The 25,237-nt window shown below is 36.6% G+C and overlaps 1 protein-coding gene across 3 annotated transcripts in view; it reads right to left on the bottom strand.

The window, feature by feature from the left end:
• The window catches only part of CBLB (Cbl proto-oncogene B), a 308,592-nt gene extending 284,170 nt beyond the window's left edge, over positions 1–24,422 (bottom strand). For 2 of the 3 annotated variants that reach the window (XM_084991426.1, XM_084991434.1), the window contains exon 1: positions 19,584–20,264. The gene's annotated coding sequence lies outside the window, so the exon portion shown is untranslated. Of the gene's footprint in view, positions 1–19,583; positions 20,265–24,211 lie in introns of those variants that run through there. The other variant, XM_084991427.1, reaches the window with a different exon arrangement.
• Between the last annotated feature and the right edge of the window lie 815 nt (positions 24,423–25,237).

Below are 25,237 nucleotides of genomic sequence, written 5' to 3'. Positions count from 1 at the left end.
TCTTTCACTGTGTTTCTGGCCTTAGCAGAATCTGGAACAGACTGCAGGCTGGAGTGTGCTGGCACGTGTACTCAGCTTTACCATCTGTTTTGCTTCTTCAATTCATCAATTTCCTCTACTTATGATCTCGCCCATCACTTAGTACAGTTATGAAAAATATGTACTCTGAGCATTTTGTCTTTAATTACTTTTATAGATCTTTTCAGAGGAAATTGTGTAGTGTGTGAGTAATGATAAAGTAAAATGTAACTGCAAAAAATGCAGTAAATCATTAAAATTAAATATTTAAACCTCAACTAATTAACAAATCAATGGAAGTTGTGGTCTTGGCAGCCTAGTTAACAGTTGAAAAAAGGAAGCTGGGTATTGCTATCTTTGACAAAGGTAGGGGCTGACACTGTCCTGTTGGAAGCTTATTTTTTGTTAACTACCTTAGATTTATGTTAAAAACTTATAAAGCTATTTCCTCTATGCATATTATTTGAAATAGTTAAAAACTGATATGGGCTATTTCTATCTCTTTGGGAAGCTGGAAAGTGATAGCTCCATTGAGAGAGAAATCACCACCATTTAAAATAGTTAAAATAATTGGTGAAGGCCGAAAACATTTTGACATTTCAAAAGGGATGTATTTATGTTAACATATTAATTATATTTTTGTTATAGATGACACAAATTTAAGTGCCACTCTGCCATGGAATTTTCCCAAATCTCTTTAATTCATTGCAAACAGCTGCCAGATGGGTAGCACTATCATTCTTTTATAGGAAAAAAAATATCTGGGATAAAGAAGCAGCTAGAAGAATCAGAAAGAGTCAAAGAGAACAACAATAAAGATATACTAAAGGATAGGTAGATATGTTCTGGGTCCTATAAATACACATAGGAGTTCCACTGTCCTAGTAAAAAAATATTTTAAAAGAATATTATTACACTACCCACAGATCTGCCTGACAAAGAAATGGTAACTTGCTGAACATAATGTAATCTAATGAGTCTGTGGCAAAATTAGAAATACAACCTAAAATTCCTGATGAAAATCATCAGTTACCAGAAGCTGCTCCCCTTTACATCATTTTAATTTTATTACAAAGAATGACTTGTGGTCACAAAAATTTAAATTAAATTACAAGGTGAGGAAAATTCTGAAGGCAGTTAAATTTGAATTTTTCCATTCCTCACTGAACTAAGAAAGGAAATGAGAAATATTGCACTTAAATCCTGTAATTTTCTGACCATTGACTAGCCATTTAAACTAAGAGCTTATAATTTGGCTTAGAACACCCATGGCAACTACATGATACAAATGCAAAATTTCCCAACCATTTCCAACAACAAAGTTCTCTACCTGTTAATATTTGTCGCAGTAACTTAAAATTGTTCTTTTGCCAATGAGGTAAAGTTTGTTAGATTCAAAACTAATGTACACTCCTTTCCTCCAGTCTCCCTATCATTTTCCCCCTTATTGTACATCAATCTGCAGAAGAGGAAAGAGCCCTGAGAATTGTGCATGAGGCTTTTTTAAGGGGTCAGGCCTGGATGTGGTGTACATGATTTTCAGTCACATTCATTGACTAGAACTCAATTAGATGACCATATGTAACTACCAAAATGGTGGCAAAACTGATGTAGCTGCTTGCACAGGAGGAAGAGGAAAAAAAAGTCTCTCCCTTTGGTGGACTCAGTGCTCTCCAAAAAAGTCTGGAGAGTCTCCATCTCAGCCTGAGGTGGAGAGAAAATATTGGTAACCAGAGCTGGTTTGAAAACATAGGTAATGACAAATCAATGTATCAAACCAGAGGGGAGGGTCAACAGCAGGCTAAAAGAAGGAAGCACAGACAGGAGTCTGCGATGAGGAGATTCAGAGCCTGGGCTTAAGATCCATGTAAGTGCCTGGGGTCTGCTAAGGTTTTTCTCATTTGGGGCCTGAGTATAATGCAGTGTCCTGGGAACAGATGTTTAAAGAGTCTGGAATAGTCACTGAAACAGGCCCATTTGAATTTGGATCCCTTCTTGCCTTGACTGGTTTTATGGGAGAAGGTGTGTGTACAGAGACTGCTACTGCTCTCTGTATTAGGTGTTTACAGACCTGTCTCTACCACTAGACTGAAAATTCCACAGGAGCCAGGAGTGTTATCTTATTAATCTGTTGTATTCTTGGAATCTGGCATCTCAAAAATGAAACAGTGTAGGCCTCTGTGATCTAAGTTGAACAGACTCTGTAGGTGTATCCTAAACATGTCATATGGCCTCTGACACACATAAAATAAGTAATTGTTCATAAAATTTCCTCATTTTTAATGAAATATAACAAAATTTTTAGCTTGCAGAATTGTTTACTGAGTTTATATCCTCAATATAAACAATTTTTGGATGTCATTATAATATATTGACACACCTAATTGGGAATATAGTCTTCCTATCCTGCTCTGTTAAGCAATGATGCTAAATAAACAAAATAAATACACAAATGAATCTTTAAAATGAGGGAAGGGAATAGTAGAATTCCCAGATTGAAGAATAATAACAAAGAGTATATATCAAAGTCTAGAATTATGGTGAGGAAACGCAAAATATAAAAGTGACCTAGAAGTATACTTACAGTGACTGTCTTATTACGAATTTTTACTTGGAAGCCTAGTTTTAATTTTATCATAGAAGAGATTTTGAAGAAATTTCCTTAATAACCAATTTTACTACAAACTTTAGCCTGGAAAGGATTGAAAATCCCATATGAATTCTTGTTGAGGTATCCTAACATTGTAGGTGAATGACAGTAGATGATGACAAAGCACTATAGTGTATGTTCTCCTAACAAACACAGAAGCTATGCGTCTGTATGCCATTTTCAGATGGAGTTACTTTGTGATGGCACAATCTACGCTCATTCCAGAGTTATGCTTCTTTTCGGTCTGGGGATCTTTTTAAAAATGATTTTTATTTTTTCTACTATAGTTATTTTACAGTGTACTGTCAATTTCTACTGTACAGCAAAGTGACCCAGTCACACATATATATTCTTTTTCTCACATTATCCTCCATCATGTTTCATCATATGTGACTAGATATAGTTCCCTGTGCTATACAGCAGCATTTCATTGCTTATCCACTCCAAATGCTATAGTTTGCATCTATTAACCAGTCTGGGGAAATTTTCATTGAGCTTCAGCAAATCTGTTATATGTCTTTGAACCTGCAAATTGGTTGTTTCTCTCTCTGGTAAGTATCAGTTGATTTGTATCCAGCCAATTATTTCTAAATTTTCTTTTTTTTTCTTTCTTTTTTTTTTTTTTTTTTTTTTGTCTTTCAAAAGTACAAAAATATGGAGCCTTCTGCTTAAGGCACTAAAAAGGGGTTAGGAATCCATACTAATCCCAACTTTCTTTCCCCTTCCTCTTTCTGAAATCGACTTCTTGTCTATACTTTCCTCTTAAATCCATAAAGACCTGGATTGTCTGTAAATATATTCTAAGAATTCTCAAGAAGCTTAAGATAGGTTTTCAAGATTCCGGGATAACTCTCTGAAGATCACTTAGTACTTAAGTAAACTATGTATCAACAAACCTCTTCTTTCCTCCACCCCTTCCTTGCCCCTTTTTCCTTCTTACTTATCCAGCTATTATTTGGCTTAAGTTTTAAGCAAACTTATTTATTCATTTACTGGTCCTCTTAAATAAATACATTTTTATGGTTAAGTAAGTTTTAAAAGATAAAAAGGGATGCGGCGAAGATCTCTATTACTTACACTTTTGTTCCCCATCCAAAAGCCCCAAGATGCTACTTTTTATTTTTATTCTGCACTTTTTATTATTTTCCCTTCAGTTTCTCAATATAAACTTGATTGTTGACTTTGGCATACAAAAGATTTTACTTCTCTGCCCTCTAACATTATTTTTAGTAAAGTGGCACTAAGATTTTCTTGGATATATATAATATTTCCATAAAGAAAAGGAAATTGGAAGGATTCATTGTGTATGTGACAGCAGCTATATGAGTAATAAATCTGTTATACTGAATACTTGAGAAGTTTAATATAAAACATTATTCTTTACGTAAATTATTTCATCATAGGGTCATCATGGAAGAGAATGTCTAAGAGTAAAAACAGCTAATAACAAAATCCATTCAATCCAGCTCAAACTGGAGCTGGTATCTAATTCACTCTTTTCCTCAAAGCAGAGCTATAAATAGAACATATATGTGAATCAAATGACGCAAAGAGACAATTGTTGTGATATTTAAATAATTTGAGTTCATGGAAAAGCATAAAACTCCTCAGTGAACAATATAATATAGGCAGGACAGAATTTTGCTCTTAAAGGGGTTTAAGAAATAAGTATTCTATAATAAAAATATTTTATTATCCCTACCAGAGAAAGATTTGCAAACTCAGTAGAAGAAGAAAAAGGAATTGGAAGAAAGATGAGGAGGAAGAAGAAGAGTTTCTATTTTCAGGGTACTTAATTTGGACTCAGGCAAACCTGCTTGGGTTAGAAAACTCAAACCTGGCATTTATAAACTGATGGTATTTAACCTTGGTTCTCAGTCTCCTCACCTATAAAATAAGAATAATCATAAGACCTATATTAAAAATGAAAAAGTGCCTTGCAAAATATAAATAGTATTTAAATAGCTATTACTTGGAGTTCCCATTGTGGCTCAGTGGTTAACGAACCCAACTAGGATCCATGAGGACTTGGGTTCAATCCCTGGCATCGCTCAGTGGGTTAAGGATCCGGCATTGCCGTGAGCTGTGATATAGGTTGAAGATGTGGCTTGGATCTGGCATTGCTGTGGCTGTGGTGTAGGCCGGCAACTAAAGATCTGATTGGACCTCTAGCCTGGGAACCTCCATATGCTGAGGGTGTGGCCCTAAAAAAAAAAAAAAGAGAGAGAAAAAGAAAAGTTATTTCCTTGCTTTTTTTTTTTTTTTTTTTTTTTGGCTGTGCCTGCAGCACATAAAAGTTTCTGGGCCAGGGATGGAACCCAAGCCACCACAGTGACTCGAGCCACTGCAGTGACATCAGGCCCTTAACCCGCTGAGGACTGTCATGCTAACCAGTACACATGGCATCTTTGTGCAGATTCTAAAACAGTGCTCCTCTCAGCAGATGTTAACACTGTGGAGGAGTAGCTGGCAAATACAAGGCATCTTTTTCAGAACTAGACGCCTTAGTCCCAGGGAGCCCTCCATTATTTTGCAGGTTGACAATGGCCCAAATTTGTCTCTACTCATCTCATTGGCTGTGCTTTTGTGGAGGACAAAACTTACAGGATTGTAAGCTGGGCTTTGGTTGGAAGACTTCTGGAGGGCATCTAGTCCAGTTCTTTCCCTCTAGAGGATACATGTGGAGTGAGGGAATCATTCATTATGCAGCAAATTCCATTTATTACTGGCTTGCTGTATAGCCACCTTTAACTTCCAAACATTAATCTTAGATTCCTTTCTCTTGAGCCACAGGATATATCTCCATATGGCAACCCTTAAATAATTGAAAGCTACCATTAAGTTTTCCCTAGGACATGTGTGGTAGACATGGTTGGTGTCCTTTTTATCTCTAACAGAACTCTCAATTTTTCTTAAATTCCTACTCCCTTCCTCATATATCATTATGCTGCAGAGGAACTTGACCTTTTCCTAGTTCTGAGGAGTCCTGGTCAGTGTGGAATTAATCCTATTCCTTTGAAAGTGATGTGACAAAGACTGGTAATGAGACACAACTCTGACCAATGCCATCACAAGAGAAGTCTTCTGGAAAAAGTTCTTTCTCTCTTGCCTCTTTGTGGTGAGACATCAGTAGAGGTATTCTCTGAGTTTGATGCCTTGATTACCATGTTCGAGCTATTTTAGTTTGGAAACTCTTATTATGTAAGAAAACACACTTTCTTATATTTTACACCAATTTGAATTGGAACTGTTACTTGTACCCAAGGGTACTAAAACTCATGAGCACATACTTCTCTGCAGGCAAAGCAGCCTCAGTGTTTTATCCTTAAGACTTCCTTCATATGCTTTTCTCTCTGAGCATAGATTATCCTGGTCGTTCTCTTATGAATGCTTTTTAACTTGTTGGCACACAGGATTAAAAGCAATGGTTCCCTATGGGATATCCAGTTCAGAGCATTCTGCTGACTCACATGGAACATATGTCAATACAAAATCCCAAGACATTTTTGTGCTTGCTCTTGGGACACCACATCTCTTTCACCTTGTCACACACACACAGGACAATTGTTTCTTTAACTGAGGTGCACACTTTTAAAAATTTATCTTTATTAAATTATATCTAGTTAGACGCTGTCCATCATCCTATTCTGTTGAGATACTACGAAAATCCTTCTGGAAAACTATGCATTTATTATCTCCTCCCCTTTTAATCATTCTTAAATATGCTAAAGAAGTCCTCTGTATCTTTGTTGATAAAAATTTTAATCCAGAAAGGTCTGGGAAGAAATTCACTTTTAAAAAGTCATTAAAAGAGAAAGTCATTTAAAAACTTTCTCCTGGTTGATTTGCTCTACCAGTAAACTGTTTTCATAAACTTGTGCAGCCACTTAAAAATCTTGAGTATACTATTCAGTCCATGGTTTTTCCTACATCTGATAAATGCTATTGCTTTCATCAAAAAATTTTTGTAAGCCTAAAAAAGCAAAAACAAACAAACAAACAGAGTTCCCTTTGTGGACAGCAAAAATGAATCTGACTAGTAACCATGAGGTTGCAGGTTCAATCCCTAGCCACACTCAGTGGGTTAAGGATCCGGCGTTGCCATGAGCTGTGGTGTAGTTCACAGACACAGCTTGGATCTGGTGTTGCTGTGGCTGTGGTGTAGGCCGGTAGTTGTAGCTCTGATTAGACCCCTAGCTTGGGAACTTCCATATTCCACGAGTATGGCCCTAAAAAAGCAAAAAAAAAATTTTTTTTGGTAAGCATCAGAATTTATTTTAGTATTTTAAATTTTAAAATATATTTTCATCTGCCATGACTCATTCCTTTTTTTTTTTTTTTTTTTTTTGTCTTTTTTTTTGTCTTTTTGCCATTTCTTGGGCCACTCCTGCAGCATTTGGAGGTTCCCAGGCTAAGGGTCTAATCGGAGCTGTAGCCGCCGGCCTACACCAGGGCCACAGCAACGCAGGATCTGAGGCCCGTCTGCGACCTACACCACAGCCAGGGCAACACCGGGTCCTTAACCCACTGAGAAAGGCCAGGGATCGAACCTGCCACCTCATGGTTCCTAGTCGGATTCGTTAACCGCTGAGCCACGACGGGAGCTCCATGCCATGACTCATTCTTAATGAATACAGGCGAATCTTTACTGACCAAACAATTACTTTCTTAACTCTTTTTGATAGACCAGCTATAATTTTTCCTAGGATGGACATAATACAGTCTCTTGTTAATGCAAATTAAAATTTTTCATTATTATAAAAACTTGAGAAATTATTTATCTGACTCTAGTCTTTTGATTGCAGATAACTGTTCCAGTATTCTTCATAGATCCTTGCCAGAAGTACAGTGATCTCATTGATATAAAGTATTAGTTCCCTTAAAGGTAAGTGATGTTGGCTAGGGGGCTAAAACTCATTTAGAGTGTTTACATGCCTCTTGGGTGTCTTGGACTTCAATGCTTTCACATTTATGCTTGTTTTGTCATTTCCATTTTCAATGATCTCTTTTGATGCAGCAGATAATAGAGTATAATAATTAAAAGCATGAGATCTGGAGTTAGACTGCCTGAGTTCAAATCCTGTTACTGCCACTTGCTAACTGTGTGCCTGTGAGTAAATTTCAACTTCCCTATTTGTGAAAAAGGGGATGGTAATATCCACATCACAGTGTTGTGTTTAGATTTAAATGAGACAGTCTGTCTGGTACCTAGCTGGTGGACATCAACTCAGTATAGTTATCACGGGGAAGATAAAGGAAGAGATATGGGCTAATACATAAGATAACTGCTTTAAGTAATAGATCTATGTTTTCTTATTCTTCTTGTACTAAGCAAATATTTTTCACTTGTTGCAGTGTATTCTTTGGAACTATCTTTCTTACACTGTCTTGATTATTTAAGTGGATCCCTTGACCCATCTTGTGTAGGTTTATAGACATTGCAGTTTATCATGCTGTCCTCTTTATATCTCTCTCTTCTTGTCTCATAAAGGAACATTTGCATTTAATTGTCATAATTTTATTTAACGCAGCTTTTCTTCTTGTGTCAGGTCATGGTGTCAGTGTCTAACTTTAGGAAATGTGCTTTCCTAATTAGGTGATATTATATGCCCAGGGTCCCCCTTATTTCTAAGTTAACATCTTCCTACTTGCCTAATGTTTGTGTCTCTTACAGGATAAAAAACAATTTCTAATGCTTGGTCTGAATTAAGTCCAGAGTACCTTTTGTCACTTAAAACATCAGTCTTGTGAAGAGGAAAACTGCCTATGAGACACTTCAAGAATTTATCAGATGTGGATTTTAGCCACATCAGAACTGTATTTTTCCAGAAGATGAAGTCCCTTAGCTCTTTCTGCAGAAGCCCTACTCCTATTGAGAAAAGAAACTCATTCATTTCTGTGTTCTTGGCATGAGTGTCATCTCTTCAAGTTCTAGAGACATGTAGGGTTTGGATACTTGGCATCCTAGAGTTATAAGTTGGGTTCTATTTGCTTATTATTCCTTCTTTTTTGCTTTACCATTCAGCCAACTGAGATCATAAGCTTTAACTATAAATATCTTTTCTGCTTTCTCCCATAAAATATTAGATTATCCCTTTTTTATTTTTTATGTCATAGAAAATCCTCTCTTTCTCTTTAATTAATGTGTCCATCCCCATTCCGGGCTACATTAGACTAAAGTAGAAAAAAATTAGCCTTAACATTCTACATTTGTATTTAACAGACAGCGCTCCATCTTTCTCCCTGATTTTGCAAGGATTTTAATCTTAAATTTTGAGCAGCTTCATTAAAATATACTTGAATCAGAACTTCAGTTTCAGCTAATATTTTGAAAAGACATATACTTTCTTGATATATTAATTTCTATTCCTGGTCTATTTCTTTGAAGCCCTGTCTCCTATTGATTGGAGAGGAAGTCCCTTTTTCTAGTCAGATAAATTTTCAGAATTGTGCTCTGGTGTAGCAGCATGATTTTCCTTGAAGAGTGGGTCTTTACTGCAGAGAAGTCTGGGGATGTGTCTCATCCAATAACAGTGGTTACTCTTTCCTTCCCCTGATCACTAACAAGAGGGGATCTTTCTCATGTCATCACCATGAAAACCTGGTGGGATTCTGGGGGGAAAGTCCACGAAAATAATGGGCCCCTTTTAGTTCTGAGGTCTCCAGAAGTTCCTCACTTTCAGGTTAGTCAGCCACAATTAGCCTCCAGCATTTCCTCACTATTACAATTACATTACATTACATCACCAGAAATTAAATTACACCACCAGCAGTTCTTCACCATTACAATTCTTTGCAATTACACACTTCGCCTTTAGCAATTCCTCACCATTACATCTAATGTTCCTACCAGTTTGTGGCTTTAGCAGCTTCTGGGCTTCTGGTTCATATACGTAGATCTCAACTCTGATTCTCTGTATTCTGTCTCTTCAGATTTCAAGTTTAACCTGTAACCTCAGTTTTCTAACAGGGCCCAGAAAAGTCAGTTTGATTTTTCAGTTTGGCCAGCTTTTCTTTGTTGTGAAGATAGCAGTGATGACTTTTAAGTTCATTATACGTTGGAGCTCAGACTGGAAGTCTGCCTAAGTTCAAAAATTAATGCTAAACTGCTTTCCAGTGTGGTTTTACCATTTTATATTCCCTGCCAGTGAACAGAGTGCTACTTGTCCACTTTTCTATCAAAACCTGAGATGACTACTATTTTTAACTAGACATTCTAATGTGTTAATTTATTTTGGTTTTAATTTTTATTTCCTTAATGACTAATTACGTTGAACATTTTTCATGTGCTTATTTGCCATCACGTATATTCTTTGGTGAAGGATCTGTTCAAATAATGTCCTCATTCATTTTATTGGATTTTTTTTTTTATTGCTAAGTTCTGGATATAATCTCTTTATTATCAGATATGTGATTTACCAACATTTTCTCCCAGCCTACGGCTTAACTTTCATCCTCTATGGTAAATTTCAAAAGGGAGTTATTAATATTATAAGGAATTATAAATATGCATTAACTTATTTTTCCCTCTTATGGATTGTCTTGGTAATGTATCTAATGAAACTTGTCTAACCCAAAGTCAAAAAGATTTCTTCTATGCTTTGCTTTAGACCTTTTATAATTCTAGGTTTTACATTTAAGTATATGGTACATTGGAGTTAATTTTTGAATATGGTGAGAGCTATGGATTGATGGTCATTTTTTGGCATGTGGTTATCAAATTGTTCCAACAAACTTGATGAAAAGATCATTCTTTTTTCACTAAATGGCTCTGACAGCTTTTGCAAAAATCAGTTATCTACATGTACTTGGAGATATTTTTGTAATCTTTATTCTGTTGTATTAATCTGATTATATGTCTTCAGGCCAATATTATAATGTCTTGGTTATTGTAGCTTTTAATAACTCTTTGAGGTAAGTCTTGTAATTCTTCTTCCTTTGTTCTATTTCAGAGTTGTTTTGGCTAGTCTAGGTTCTTTGCATTTCCATGTGGACTTTAGAATCATCTTTCCAATTTCTATAAAAAAGCATGCTGTAATTTTGATTGTGATTTCATTGTAGTTATAGATCAACTGGGGGGAGAACTAGCATCTTAATACCAAGTCTTCTGACCTATAGACATATCTCTCCACTTATTTATATCTTTTAAAAATTTTCAGCAATGTTTTATAGATTTTAATGTATAGGACTTGCATGTATATATTTTTTTTGTCTTTTTCTAGGACCGCACCCACGGCATAGGGAGGTTCCTAGACTAGGGGTCTAATTGGAGCTGTAGCTGCCAGCCTACACCAGAGCCACAGCAACATGGGACTGAGCTGCGTCTGCAACCTACACCACAGCTCTCAGCAATGCCGGATCCTTAAACCACTGATCAAGGCCAGGGATCAAACCTGCAACCTCATGGTTCCTAGTCAGATTCGTTAATCACTGAGCCACGGCAGGAACTCCCATTTCATATTTTTTTGATGGTGCTATAAGTCATAGTTCAAAAAATTTCAGTTCCTAGTTATTCTTTGCTAGTGTAGAAAAATATAATTGATTTTTGTATATTGCTTTTGTATCCTACAATTTGTATCCCTAAACTTACTTGTGCATTGTTATAGCTTTTTTGTATATTCCATATGATTTTCTACATAAACAATCTTATGTAAAACAATGGTTTTATTTCTTTCTTTCAAATCTAGATACCTTTTATTTCTTTTTCTTGCCTATTCAGATGGCTAAAATCTCCAGTACAAAGTTGAATATAAGTGGTGAAAGTGGCTATTCTTGCCTTAATCCTGATTGCAGGGGTGAAATGATTAAAATTTTCACCATGAAGTGCCGTATTGATGTTACCTGTAAGTTTTTGTAGTTTATTATTATCAAGTTAAGGAAATTCACGTCCATACCTAATTTGCCAAGTTTTTTTTTTTTTTTTTTTTTAAATCAAATAGATACTGGAATTAGACAAATGCTTTTTCCACATATATTGAGATGGTCATATGTATTTCTTTTTTTTGCCAGTTAATGTAGAAGATTTATTTTTTTCATAAAAATATTTTTTTGGGGGTGCAATTTTAGGTTTATAGCAAAACTGAGGTGAAGGTACAGAGATTTCCCGCATATGCTCTGCTCCACATATGCAAACCCTTCCCTATCAGTAACATCCTCCACCAGAGTGTACATTGAGACATCATAATCACCCAAAGTCAATAGTTTGCATTAGGGTTCACTCTTGGTGCTGTACATTTTATGGGTTTGGACAAATATATTTGTCATTATATATAATGACATGTATCCAGCATTAATGTCATACTAAATATTTTCAATGCCCTAAAAATCCTCTGCGTCCCATCTATTCATCTCTCACAGTGCCCAACCCTTGGAAACCACTGATCTTTTTGCTGTCTCCATAGTTTCCTGTTTTCAGAATGTCATATAGTTGGAATTTTACAGTATGTAACCTTCTCAAATTGGCTATTTTCACTTAGTAATATGTATTCAGGAATTTACCATGTCTTTCCATAGTTTAATGACTCATTACTTTTTAGTACTGAATAATAGTCCATTGTCTGGATTACTACAATTTATTTATTCATTCAGATACTGAAGGACTTTATGGTAGCTTCCAAGTTTTGGCAATTATGAAAAACACTTTTAAAATTTTTCAAATGTAGAAGTTGCAATTGTGGCACAGTGGAAACAAATCCATGAAGATGTGGGTTCAGTCCCTGGCCTCTCTCAGTGAGTCAGGAATCCAGCATTGCCATGAGCTGTGGTATAGGTTGTAGACCTGGATGTGACTTGGATCCTGCATTGCTGTGGCTGTGGCATAGGCTGGCAGCTGTAGCGGTTATTTGACCCCTAAACTGGGAACTTCCATATGCCACAGGCTTGGCCTTAAAAAGCAAAAAAAAAAAAAAAAAAAAAAAAAAAAGATTTTTGTATATACATAAGTTTTCATCTCATTAGGGTAAATACCAAGGAGCATGATTGTTGTATTATGTGATAAAAGAGTGTGTTCAGTTTTATAAGAAACCACCAAACTTTCTTCTAAACTGGCTATAACATTTTTCAATTCTATCAGCAATGAATGCTCAATTTCCTTTTCAACATTTGGTGTTGTCAGTGTTTTGGATTTTGGCCATTCTAGTAGGTGTATAGTGGTATATCATTGTTTATAATTTTCATTTTCTTGATGTAATATTATGTGGAACATCCTTTCATATGCTTGTTTACCATCTGTATATCTTATCTTGCCTGTCAAGATTTTTGATCCACTTTTTACTTGGGCTTGCTTGCTTGCTCTCTCTCTCTCTTTCTTTCCTTTATTTTGGTGGGGGGGGTTACCCCCACAGCATATGGAAGTTCTCAGGATAGGAGTCAAGTCAGAGCTATAGCTGCCGGCCTATACCACAGCCATAGCAATGCAGGATCTGAGCTGCATCAGTGACCTACACTATAGTGCATGGCAACACCAGATCCCCAACCCACTGAGCAAGGCTAGGAATCGAACCCACATCCTCATGCACACTAGTTGGATTCATTTCTGCTGAACCACAATGGGAACTCCTAGGCTGTTTGTTTTCTAATGATTAAGAGTTCTTTTTTAATATTTTGGATAGCATTTATTAGATGAGTCTTTTGTAAATATTTTCTCCCGGTCTGTGGGTTTTTTTATTCTTTTGACATTGTCTTTCACAGAGCAGGAATTTTTAACTTTAATGAAATTTCACTTATCAAGTTCCTTCATGGATCCTGCATTTGGTGTTGTATCTAAAAACTCACTGCCATATCAAAGCTCATTTAAGTTTCTCTCCTAAATTTTCTTCTAGATTTTAGTATTATTTACATTAAGGTCTATGCTCCATTTTTTGTAAGGTTGTAAGGTTGACACCTAGATTTATTTATTTATTTTTTGGCATGTGGATGTCTAGTTATTCAAGCACTGTTTGTTGAAAAGACTATCTTTGGGAGTGCCCTTCGTGGCTCAGCAGTTAACGAACCAACTAGGATCCATGAGGATGCAGGTTTGATCCCTGGCTTCACTCTGTGCGTTGGGGATCCAGCATTGCTGTGAGATGTAGTGTAGGTCGCAGACTCTGCTCAGATCCTGCATTGATGTGGCTGTAGTGTGGTGTAGGCCAATGGCTGTAGCTCGGATTCAGCCCCTAGCCTGGGAACTTCCATATGCTGCAGGTGTAACCCTAAAAAGCAAAAATAAATAAACAAATGAATACAAAGAAAAAAAGAAAAGACTATCTTTGCTCCATTACCTTTGCTCCTTTGTCAAAGACCAGTTGACTGTACATATTTGGATAGATTTCTAGACTCTATTCTGTTCCAATAGTCTATTTGGGTATTATTTTGCCAATATGACTGTCCTGATTATTAAAATTTTATAGTAAGTCTTGAAGTCAGGTAGTGTCAGAACTCCAATTTTGTTCTTCTCCTTCAGTATTGTGTTGGCTCTTCTGGGTCTTTTGCCTCTTTGTATACATTTTAAAATCAGTTTGTTGATATCCGCAAAATAACTTGCTGGTATTTCACTGAATCTATAGATTAAGTTGGGGAGAAGAGATGTCTTGACAATGTTGACTATTCTTCGAGTGTTAAACCAACCTTGCATGCTTGGGATAAACTTGTTATGATTAACTATCATTTTCATATATTGTTTAATTTAGTTAAAATTTGTTAATTTTTAATATTCATGTTCATAGGGGAATATTAGTTTGAAGTTTTCTTTCCTTTTAATGTGTTTTCCTAGGTTTGTTTCTGGAATAATGCTGACAATGCAAAATTTATTAAGTACTCCCTCCTCTTCAAGTATCTGGAGATATTTGTGTAGAATGGTACCATTCTTTATTAATTGGTAGAATTTCTCCATGAAGCAATTTGAAGCAATATTCTTTGGGGGGATGCTTCAAACAACTAGTCAAATTTCTTTAAGATAGAACACTATTCATTTTGTATCTCATTCTTCTTGAATGAGCTTTGGTAATTTGTAGCTTTGAAAGAAACTGTCCATTTAGTTTAAATTGCTTAATTTATTAGCCTAAAGTAATTTGTAATATTTAAAAATACTCTTTCAATACCTGTAGAATCAATTGTGATGTTCACCTCTCTGACTCCTGATACTGGTAATTTGATTTTCTCCCCACTCCCTCTTTTTTTTTTTTTCCCCATCATTCTGGCCAGAGATTTATATAATTTATTGAATTCACTTTCTTTATTGTTTTTCTGGGTTTTGTTTTTTATTTCCAGTTTCATCTTGATTATTTCCTTTATTTTTACTTACTTTTGGTTTAGTTTATTTCTCTTTCTCTAATTTCTTAAGGTGGAAGTTAAGGCTATTGATTTGCAACCTTTTCCTTTTCTAATATGTGCAGTTTATGATATGTATTTTTCTATAATCATGCTTTTAGGTGCATCCTGCAAATTTTTGTCATGTTCTTATTTTTATTTAGTATAAAAATAAAGTATTTTTATACTTTATTTCCCTTTTCATTTATTCTTGGACCTAAGGTTTATTTAGAAGTGTGTTACTTCATTTTCAAATATTTGGGTATTTTCTAGATATCTTTATGTAGTCAATTTCTAATTTAATTCTTTTGTAATCAGAGAACATGCTTTGTAAGTCATCAGTCCTTTTAAATTAATTAAAATTTATGTAACAGTCCAACATATGGTCTATCTTGGTAACTTAATTTTGCAAGGAGAATAATGTGAGCTACTGCAACTAATGTTTTGTCTTTGTTTTCTTCTTTTTCTGTTCCCACAAAATGAAAATAAGGAAAATATTTAGATTTATTTTTATTCTTATATTTATTTAACATACTTAAAAATCACTTTGTTATGACATGATCCTTTTTTCTTTCTAAAAGCTATTTTGGATTATACTATCCTCAAGATACTCGATAATATTTTTGAGTTACAATATCTTGTCTGTGTTAAAATTTGCCTATGTGCTTTCTTTTTTCTTTTTTTTTTTATGCTGCACCCATGGCATATGGAAGTTCCCAGGCCAGGGATTTAATCTGAGCAGCAGCTGCAACCTATGCCATAGCTGCAGCAATGCCAGATCCTTTAACCCACTGTGCTGGGCCAGGAATTGAACCCTCACCTCCACAGTGACCCAAGCCACTGCAGTCGGATTTTTTTTTCTTTTTTTTTTTTTTTTTTTGTCTTTTTGCTATTTCTTTGGGCCGCTCCCGCAGCATATAGAGGTTCCCAGGCTAGGGGTCGAATCGGAGCTGTAGCCACTGGCCTGCACCAGAGCCACAGCAACGCGGGATCCGAGCCGCGTCTGCAACCTACACCACAGCTCATGGCAACGCCGGATCGTTAACCCACTGAGCAAGGCCAGGGACCGAACCCGCAACCTCATGGTTCGTAGTCGGATTAGTTAACCACTGCACCACGACGGGAACTCCTGCAGTCGGATTTTTAACCCACAGTGCCACAGCAGAAATTCTGTGCTTTCTTTTTGAAGCTTGATGCCACACTTGCTTTTATACAATTTTATGTTGGGTCCTTAGTGCTACATGATCTTTTTTTAGAAATATAATTCATGTACGGTGTGATTCAGTTAATAATCCCTTCAACTCTGTAACAAACATATTTAGTTAAAAATATTAACCTGATGTTATTTTTTAAAGCCAAACCATTATTTTAAAAAATTTCTGGAGTTCCCATTGTGGCTCAGTGGTTAACGAATCCACCTAGGAACCACGAGGTTGCAGGTTCAATCCCTGGCCTTGCTCAGTGGATTAAGGATCCAGCATTGCTGTGAGCTGCGGTGTAGGTTGCAGATGCAGCTTAGATCTGGTGTTACTGTGGCTCTGGCATAGGCCAGCGGCTACAGCTCCTATTCGACCCCTAACCTGGGAACCTCCATATGCCGCCCTAGAGAGTGGCCCTAGAAAAGGAAAAAAGAAAAAAAAAAATTTCCTTCATATATCCTGCTTCACTGATATTTAACTTTCCCAAGATTAACATAATTTTATTTCTTCAAAAGGAATGTAATTGAATAGATTTTAGATGTCATATGAGGACTATTTTAACGAATATTTTTATGGGTGTCTGTTTTTGGCTTGAATTATTTTTAAATGCTAATAATATAACTTACCAAGAAGTTTTTAAAACAAATATAGCCCTGTCAGTCCAGGGGATTTTTTTGTGTGTGTGCTGGCGAAGCTGTATACATAAAGATTTGGTGGGGGGAAAAAAGCATGCAAATATTACAAGCTTTATTGAAATAAAGCTTTTATATGAATTTAAGTTAAGCCTATTGTTATTCTTCATTGTCTATCGAGAGCCCATATCTTTGATATCTGATATTCATGAGTCTTTTCTTCTGAATCAGTGCTAATAAAACTACCACCAGCCAGGTGTGCATGAATACAATTCTATAGATGTGTGTGAATATATATTACTTATAAAAACACAAAGACAAGATTCAAAGTTTAAAGGGTGCTTCCTTCATTTTTGAAAGCAAGAGTGAGTCATGCTTTTGATTTTATCTCTAGGATCCAGAGAATTGCTGGAGGCAAGACTCTAAGAAAAGAAGAAAAGCTTCCTCAAAAAGTTTTACATACTCTATTCCTATTTTTCTTTTCTCATGCTTTTAGTTCATGCAACAGCCAAAACTTTCTATGGCATTTGAAAACTAATATCACTGAAACATTTGAACATATAGTATTATTTTAGTATCCTTTATCTCCACATTAGAGAAATAAAGGGATGGAATCAATTACGTTAGGTTGCTCTTAGAAAGGGCCCCATGCAATAGAAATGGTATCTTAAATCCCATAAAATTAAAATGACCAGAGAAAATTTTTTCATGTATCTACAACTTCTAAAAATTATAGAAGTGATATGCTTTCATTATAACTAAGCAAAATACAGCAACTATTTTCTATAAGTACATCATTAGAGATGACTATTGTTAATATTTTGTAATTTTTGCAAATTGTTATAGACAGATGCAACCATTTATTTAAGTGGTTAAATCTGGAAAAGCCAACTAAATTTACCAAATTCCCACATTTTCATTATTCCCCTTTATCTGACACATTACATCCAATTATTAGCAAAGATCGTTCCTGTTATCTTTTTTTTTTTTTTTTTTTTTTGGCCATGCTCATGGCATGCAGAAGTTCTGGGGCCAGGAATGAAACCTGCGCCATAGCAGTGACCCGAGCCAAGGCAGTAATGATGCTGGATCCTTAACCACTAGGCTACCAGGGAACTCTTGCTTCTACCTTTTAACTATATCTAGTACCCAACCAATTCCCACTATCATAGTCTAAATCATTGTCATCTAATCAATAATAAAATAGCCTTCTAGCTGACCTCTCTCATTCTTTTAAAAGTATAGCTGATTTACAATCAAATTGTGCCAATTTATGCTGTACAGCAAAGTGACCCAGTCATACATACATATGTATACATTCCCTTTCTTATATTCTCCTCCATCATGATCCATCCCAAGAGAATGAATATAGTTCCCTGTGCTGTATAGGAGGAACTCATCTCTTTCATTCGTGACTTTTGCAGACTGTTCTCCACATAAGAAGAAATAGATCATTTTAAAACATAAGTCACATGACTCTTCGGATTTCCTCCTTCAAATGACTTTTATCTAACTCAGAATAAAGACAACATTTCAGTTGGAGAGCTTGCATGATTAAGCCATTTCCATGACTTCTGATAGATCTATCTCCTTACTTACTCCATTCAAACTGCAAAGCCTTGACTTTTATTAAAAAATACTATGCTTGGTTCTGCTGAGGTAGCTGTTCTTGGGCTACTCCCTCTCTGTGAAGCGATCTTTGCTCAGAGGCACACATGGCTGGGTACTTCACTTTCTTCAGGTCTCTGCTGTAACGTCCTGTATCAGAGAGGCTTCCTAGGATCACCCCGAATAAACTAGGACTCCCCATTCTCCTTGCCATGCTCCGTTGCATTTATCACTACCTGATTGTGTGTATCTCCTTGTTTTTGTTTGTCTCTTCCTTTTGTCCTATTCACTTTTGCTTTTCTGTACTTGGAACATTGTCTGGCACATACTGAGCACTCAGAAATTATTATTATTTTATTATTATTGTTTGCATTTTGCACCTGCGGTATGTGGAAGTTCCCAGGCTAGGGGTTGTATGGGACTACAGCTGCTGGCCTACACCTTAGCCACAGTAACGTGGGATCTGAGCCACATCTGTGACCTACACCACAGTTCACATCAACGCCAGCTCTGCCACCCAGTGAGCGAGGCCAGGGATCGAACCCCCATCCTCACGGATATTAGTCAGGTTTGTTTCCACTGTGCCAAAACGGGAACTCCTCAGAAATTATTTGTTGAGTAAATTGAACTATCATAGATAAAATGACTATATATTCTGGCTTTGATAGTGTGGAGACATTTATAAGAAAAGAAGCAATGGAATGTTTTAATCAGAACTATCCCAGAACTCCTGGGAGTTCCATCACCAGAAAAAGAACCAATCTGAGACTTAGAAAAGTTGGCTAAAATTCAGCTATCTGGATTACGGAATGTATTTTCTTGTACAAACAATCTAAGAAAGGCAATCAGATTAGAAGCCAAGACACCAAATTCCTATTTATAACGCATATTATAACTGAAAGAGTGTGGTAGTTCTGAGCACCTCTCTACCCCCAGCCCCAAGTTCCACAGGGTTCTTGAATTATATCCCACAGCTTTTCTGGGACCTGGATTCCCTTGAAACCTGAGTAGAGTAGTGTTAGGGTTTTAGGGCTTGAAAAAAGGTCACTTGATTGAAGAATGTCTAAATGACCTAGCAAGAAAGGTTTATTAGTCTACTCAGGCTGCCATAACAAAATAGCATAGATGGAGGGGTTTAAACAACAGAAATTAATTTTCTTAAAAAAAAAAAGAAATTAATTTACTTACAGTTCGGGAGGCTGAAAGTCCAAGATTACAGTGCCAGCAATGGTTGGTGCTCATGATGCCTCTCTTCTTGATTTGCAGGGGGCCACCGTGTCACTGTGTCCTCATGTGGCTTATTCTCTGTGCTCTCACAGAGTGATAAAGATTTCTGGTGTCTCTTCCTTTTCGTAGAGGGACATCAAGCCTATTAGAATGAATTTTACTCTTTCAGCCTCACTTAGCCTTTACTACCTAATCCTTCACAGAGGATTACAGCTTTAATTTATGAATTTTTTTGGGGGGGAGGGGGAGACACAGTTCAGTCTACAGCAAAAGGCTTTTGCCCGAGAGCGTGAGGAGGGGTCTGAGAAAGCAACCCCACAGCCGGGGACAGGGAAATGGTCTGTCTGCGTGCCTGCAGCAGATGGGCATCTTGTGCTCGGAGCCTTAGGAGATGTAGGGTAAATCTCCTGCCACCTGTGCTTATTTCCCCAGACATTTCCAATCTAAGCAGCTGCTGTTTATCATCCCTCCCTCCCCTCAGCTGGCAAATCTTGACAACAAGCACAGGCTGTTTACTGTGTGCTTGGGAACAATCTAAGCCTGCAAATCTTCTCAAGGTGTAGTTTCCTCAGGCTACCAACATCAGAACTGCCCAGGGGAGAATGCTGGAAATGTGCATCAGAGAGCTAGTTCAGACCTACTGAATCTAAATTTCTAGGGCTGGGGCCCTACAACCGGGACGCATAACAATTATCCCTGGTATCACCAAAGCGTTTTGGACAATTGGCTATTTTTCTGTAGTGCTATTTTAATTGTCTTCCTCCTTTCCCCCCCTTCTTTCTTTCTTCCTGTCTCCATTGCCTCCTTCGTTCATTTTTTCCCTCCACTTTAAGTCCCAGGCCAAGCCTTTAAAATATACATATTTCAGTGGAAAAATAACTTAGTATTCTGTTTATTAACACATCCTCAGTAACTGTCAGAGTAAAAGAAAGTGAATACACTGAAGCAGTGTGGGGTGATGCTGAGCAGCTGGCGAAAGGAAGGGTAAACATACTTTAAAAGATAAAATCTCTGGAGAAAAAATGGTGATCAAGAATGGGGCAGGATTTTTGTCAGAAGATGCTAGCCTCTCCCCTAGTTAAAAAATAGGTAGTTCCTTTATTGGAAAGAGAGTAAAAAAGCTTGGAAAGGAAAGATGGAACATTTTGGTGTGTGTTTCATTTGTCCGATTTTTTTCTAGTTCCTGTTTGTGTTTAGAAGGCTTTAGGCAGCAGGACCCTCTAGAGAGGCAGTAGCCTCCAGCTGGCTTGTATGCAGGATTTCTGTTTGTAGATAAAGAGTTCCTTATTCTCAAGAGGTTCAGATCAGTTGCTTAGAAGGAACATTTTTTTTTCTTTGCCCTAGGGCTGGTGGTACCAAGCATCATAGATAAAGCAAGTAACACTTTCCAGCCAAGAAGAGAAAATTGGGTTTGGAAAAGCATTCTAATCAGTTTAAGTGAGCCCCTCTGATTGCTAGAATTCCGAGATATCGTGTGTGATTTTAAAACAGATCATCTGTTTGACAGGCCCTTTACATTTTGCATTATTGCACAAAGGCTTTTTGATGTATGGATTTTATCCAAGCCCTTTAAGTGTAATTTGGAAAATGGGATGAGGCAAGGGCAGAGGCAATATCTCTGCTCTTTTTCTTTGACCCAGAAAGAAACACAATTTTAAGTGATTTGGTTATCTAAGGGAGCTTCTCTTGCCCTGTCACCTAGCTTTTGTGACCTCAATCCCACTTATTAAGCACAGCCCAGGCAGCCTGTCTAACTGCTGTCAGCTTACGGTTTATCCCAGGAGATTCATTACAAAGAGCCAAGGATCATGTATAACTGGCTAAGAGTAAACCCAGGCAAACTATAATTACACAGCTGGGGTCAAGGGAGAATTATGGATAGAGGGACATTGCTCCAGGTCTCCCAGGCTTCCCAGGTCACTGCTGCAGGGGATTCAAGCCTTCCAGTGACTCTTGGCATCACCTTCAATTGGTCTGTTTTTCTGAACTGATTTCTCCCTAATCCAGTGTGTAGTATATGTTGCCATTTGAGTAATCTTTCTAAAGAATTGTTCCACTTCATGGCCCTCTTCTTGCCTAGAAACTGAATTCCTGACATCTTTTCAGGCATCTCTGACTCTCTGAAAACTGATTCTTAAAAACATGGTTCACAGACCAAGAGCATCAGCCTTACCTGGTATTTGTTAGCAAGACAAATTCCCAGACCTCATCTCAATCATACAGAATCAGAAACTCTGGGGATGGGTTCCACTGAGTGCTATAAAGTTCCAGGTGATTCCAATATGCTAAAGTTTCAGAAGCACTGCTCTAAACCCTAACAACTCTCCTTTCCAAACTTAATCATATTTCACTTCCTCTCCACTTACAAATTTGACTATCCCTTGTTCTCTGAACAACCTCCAAATTTTGTTACACCCTTATCTGTTTATGGCAGTTCCTTTAACTGGAATAAAAACTTGAACCTTACCAATACTTTAAGTTCCAGCTCAAATGTCTTTCCCCATGATTTTCCAACTTCTGCATTATTGACATTTAGTACTGAAGATAATTCACTGTTGTGAATTATCCTGTGCATTCTAGGGTGTTCTGTAGCACCCCTGGTCTCTACCCACTAGACGCCAGTGGTGCCCCTAGCTGTGACAACCAGAAATGGACCCAGACATTGTCAAATGTTGACCAGGGGAAAACTCTCCCTTGGTTGAGTACCAGTGCTCTGCCATTCCATCATTTCCCACATGTCCCAAAGCCAGATTAAGTCTCTTCGTTCACTGTACTCCCAGAGAAATTGGGTTCTTAGTATTTTGCTAAATCAAAATCAGAAATATTTTGATATTTATATATATACATGCCTTCTATAAACTCTAAAATGATATGAATATATAAGAAATGGACATAATCTTTTGTGATGCAACTCTATAATGCCATTTGTTCATTCATTATTCAGTAAAAAAAACAGCACTTACATGTTCCAGTTGCCACAAAATTTGGCATGATTATGTTCCCTAGAGTAGAATGGATAGATTGGGAGTAATTATAAACTGTTACTCAACCTTCTTTTACTATGATACAGATGCTGCTGGGATTGGAAATGAATCTATCACATATTTGGAAGATGAAAACCAGTCAAATGGGCAGACTACAGTGGCTGGGGCATAAAGCATTGTCATGGTTAATTTTATATGTTAACTTGGTCCTAAAAACATGTATTTTGGGATGAGATTAAACATATATATTTTTGGATGAGTTCACCTTTAAATTAGTGTACTTTGAGTAAGCAGGTTGCCCTCCCTAAAGAGAGTGGGCCTTATCCAATCAGTTGATGGTCCAAATAGAGCAAAAAGATTGGCCTCCTCAAATAAGAGGGAATTTTCCAGAAAATTGCCTTCAGAATGGAACTGAACTATCAGCTCTCCTAGATCTCTAGACTGCTGGCCTTTTGATTTCATCTGCTCCTCTGGGTCTTCAATCTGCAGGCCCACACTGTAGGTTTTGGACTTGCTAGCCTTCATAATCATATGAGTGATTACAATAAATCTGTCTATGTCTATGATTATATATATTATATACATAATATATATTATCTGTTTTATATGTATATGTATGTACACACACATACAATATACACATATGCTGTATATATAATATAGTAATATATAGGTTCTATTTCTCTGGAGAATCCTAATACAGAAACCCAAGGAAAGTTGGTAACTGAAACTGACAGAAAGTACAAAAAGGCCCAATACTAATTGAAGGATGAAATTCTGTTGAGAGGCTGGTGGGATATATTCATAAGAATTTCAGAAACAGGAGTCTTTTAGAAATCCAGGCAGTTAACTGATATCACAGAAATCTTTCGTCAGGTAAGAATTGCCTCAACCCTCTATCATGAGTAAAGAAGCTGGCAAACAATGTATAACCCTAAAGATTTGTCAGGATAGTAACTTGGATCAGGAAACACATGTTGGATTGAGGCTTGGGTCCATGAAGAACAAGGTAAGTAATGAGTGAAAGAACATTTTAAAATTATATGATATGGTATGTCATAATTATTAAAATAATTGCCAAGTAATACTCCTAAGAGTGACTTACAGAGTAGATACAGGAGTCAGAGAATCATAGAACTAAATTAACACATGCTGACTTGGTATATGATGATTTATCAGTGGGAGTCAACATTCTTTTTCAGAGGAGACAATAATTAGCTGCTAACTTCCTATTTACCTCATTGAAAATATCTTTGTAATTTCTAAAAGCCCTGCTGGGAAAGCTCTCTTTTTTAGGAAAACCCAAATTTTTGTTTGCTCAAAATGCTTTATGCAATTAATGTATACTAATTATTGATTTAAAAGGAAAAGATCAGCCTCTGTATGCTAGCTTAAAATATTCTTAAGGATCAGTGTTAATACCATAAAACTCAATTATAAGTAAGTATATTGAACTCAGTTCATAAAGATATTGATCTCTTGAGAACTTTGAACTATTAACAACATGTTCTGAAGTAGTCCTTTTATTTGTAACAAGAAATTATTTCCAGTCCCACAATGCTTTCTGTGTTCACAGTGACATCAACAGAATACCAATGGACTCACCTGTTCTATTTGATGCCACTTTCCTTGGGCTCTATCTATTTTGTCACCTTCCTCTTTAAATAGTTAAGGGGTGTTATCACCATCACTTTTTCTGTCATCACAGAACTTAAGAGAGTGGTTCCCAGACTGAAAAAGAAAAAAAGACTATGGAAGCATGATATAAATACAGATTCCTGAGCCATATCCTCCTCAAGATTCTGATTTGGTAGGTCTGGAATGGGCCCAGGGATTTGCATTTTCACCAATCACATTAAATAATTCCAATGTAGGAGGATGGTGAATCATGGTTTGAGTCATTAATATAACCAATAGTCCCAGTTCCTACTATACTAATAAAATGCAGTGGACAATAGGTGTTAAAGGTTTTGGTATAAACCTGTAGATAATAAAATGACTGCAAAAGGGAAAACAACTTATTTTAACCACTAAATTTACTGCTCAGTTTCTTCCCTCCTCCTCTAAGACACTCCTTCTTTTTCTTCTCTTTTTTCTTTCAGAAACTCCCAAAGCTATAGGCATTTGGGAAGCCTGAATTCAGTAGTCAAAGAAGATGCCACCATTTCAATTATTTTCAACTATCAGTTTGATCATTAGGTTTTGGTATCAATGAATATTTAACCAAATTTGACACCAAAACATATCTTTGAATTATTAATTAAGTAAAGGGACAGGTAAAATTCCCAACTTTCAGAAAAAGTAGCATCTCATATATTTCATTTTCAACTTGCTTGACACTTTGCAAGGAATATTTGTATATCACTGTGGCACAAATTTAACAAGCTTAAGCTTAATGAGTGTGAGGAAAATATTTCAGTGTGCAAGCCAGAATGATCACTTGTCGGAAAAGAGGAAGAGGATTCCTGAAAGTTCTGTGCTCCAAAATATGAATGTGGTACAAGGCCAAAGAATGAATAACACTTCCAAGAAAAACAATTAGCAGCAGGCAAAGTCAGGAAGGCATTAGAAAGGAAAAAAATCAAATACAGAAACGTGTAGCTGACTGAGGAACTTTGAGGACCATTTGTA

This window comes from Sus scrofa, chromosome 13 (assembly GCF_054392235.1).
Source record: "Sus scrofa isolate SSC_HxYL_T2T_F1_AM1 chromosome 13, Sscrofa_HxYL_maternal_Yorkshire_Landrace_v2.0, whole genome shotgun sequence".
In the NCBI taxonomy this organism is placed as follows: Eukaryota; Metazoa; Chordata; class Mammalia; order Artiodactyla; family Suidae; genus Sus; species Sus scrofa.
Note: the sequence above shows the minus strand (reverse complement) of the source record. Positions and strands in the feature narration are given on the sequence as shown.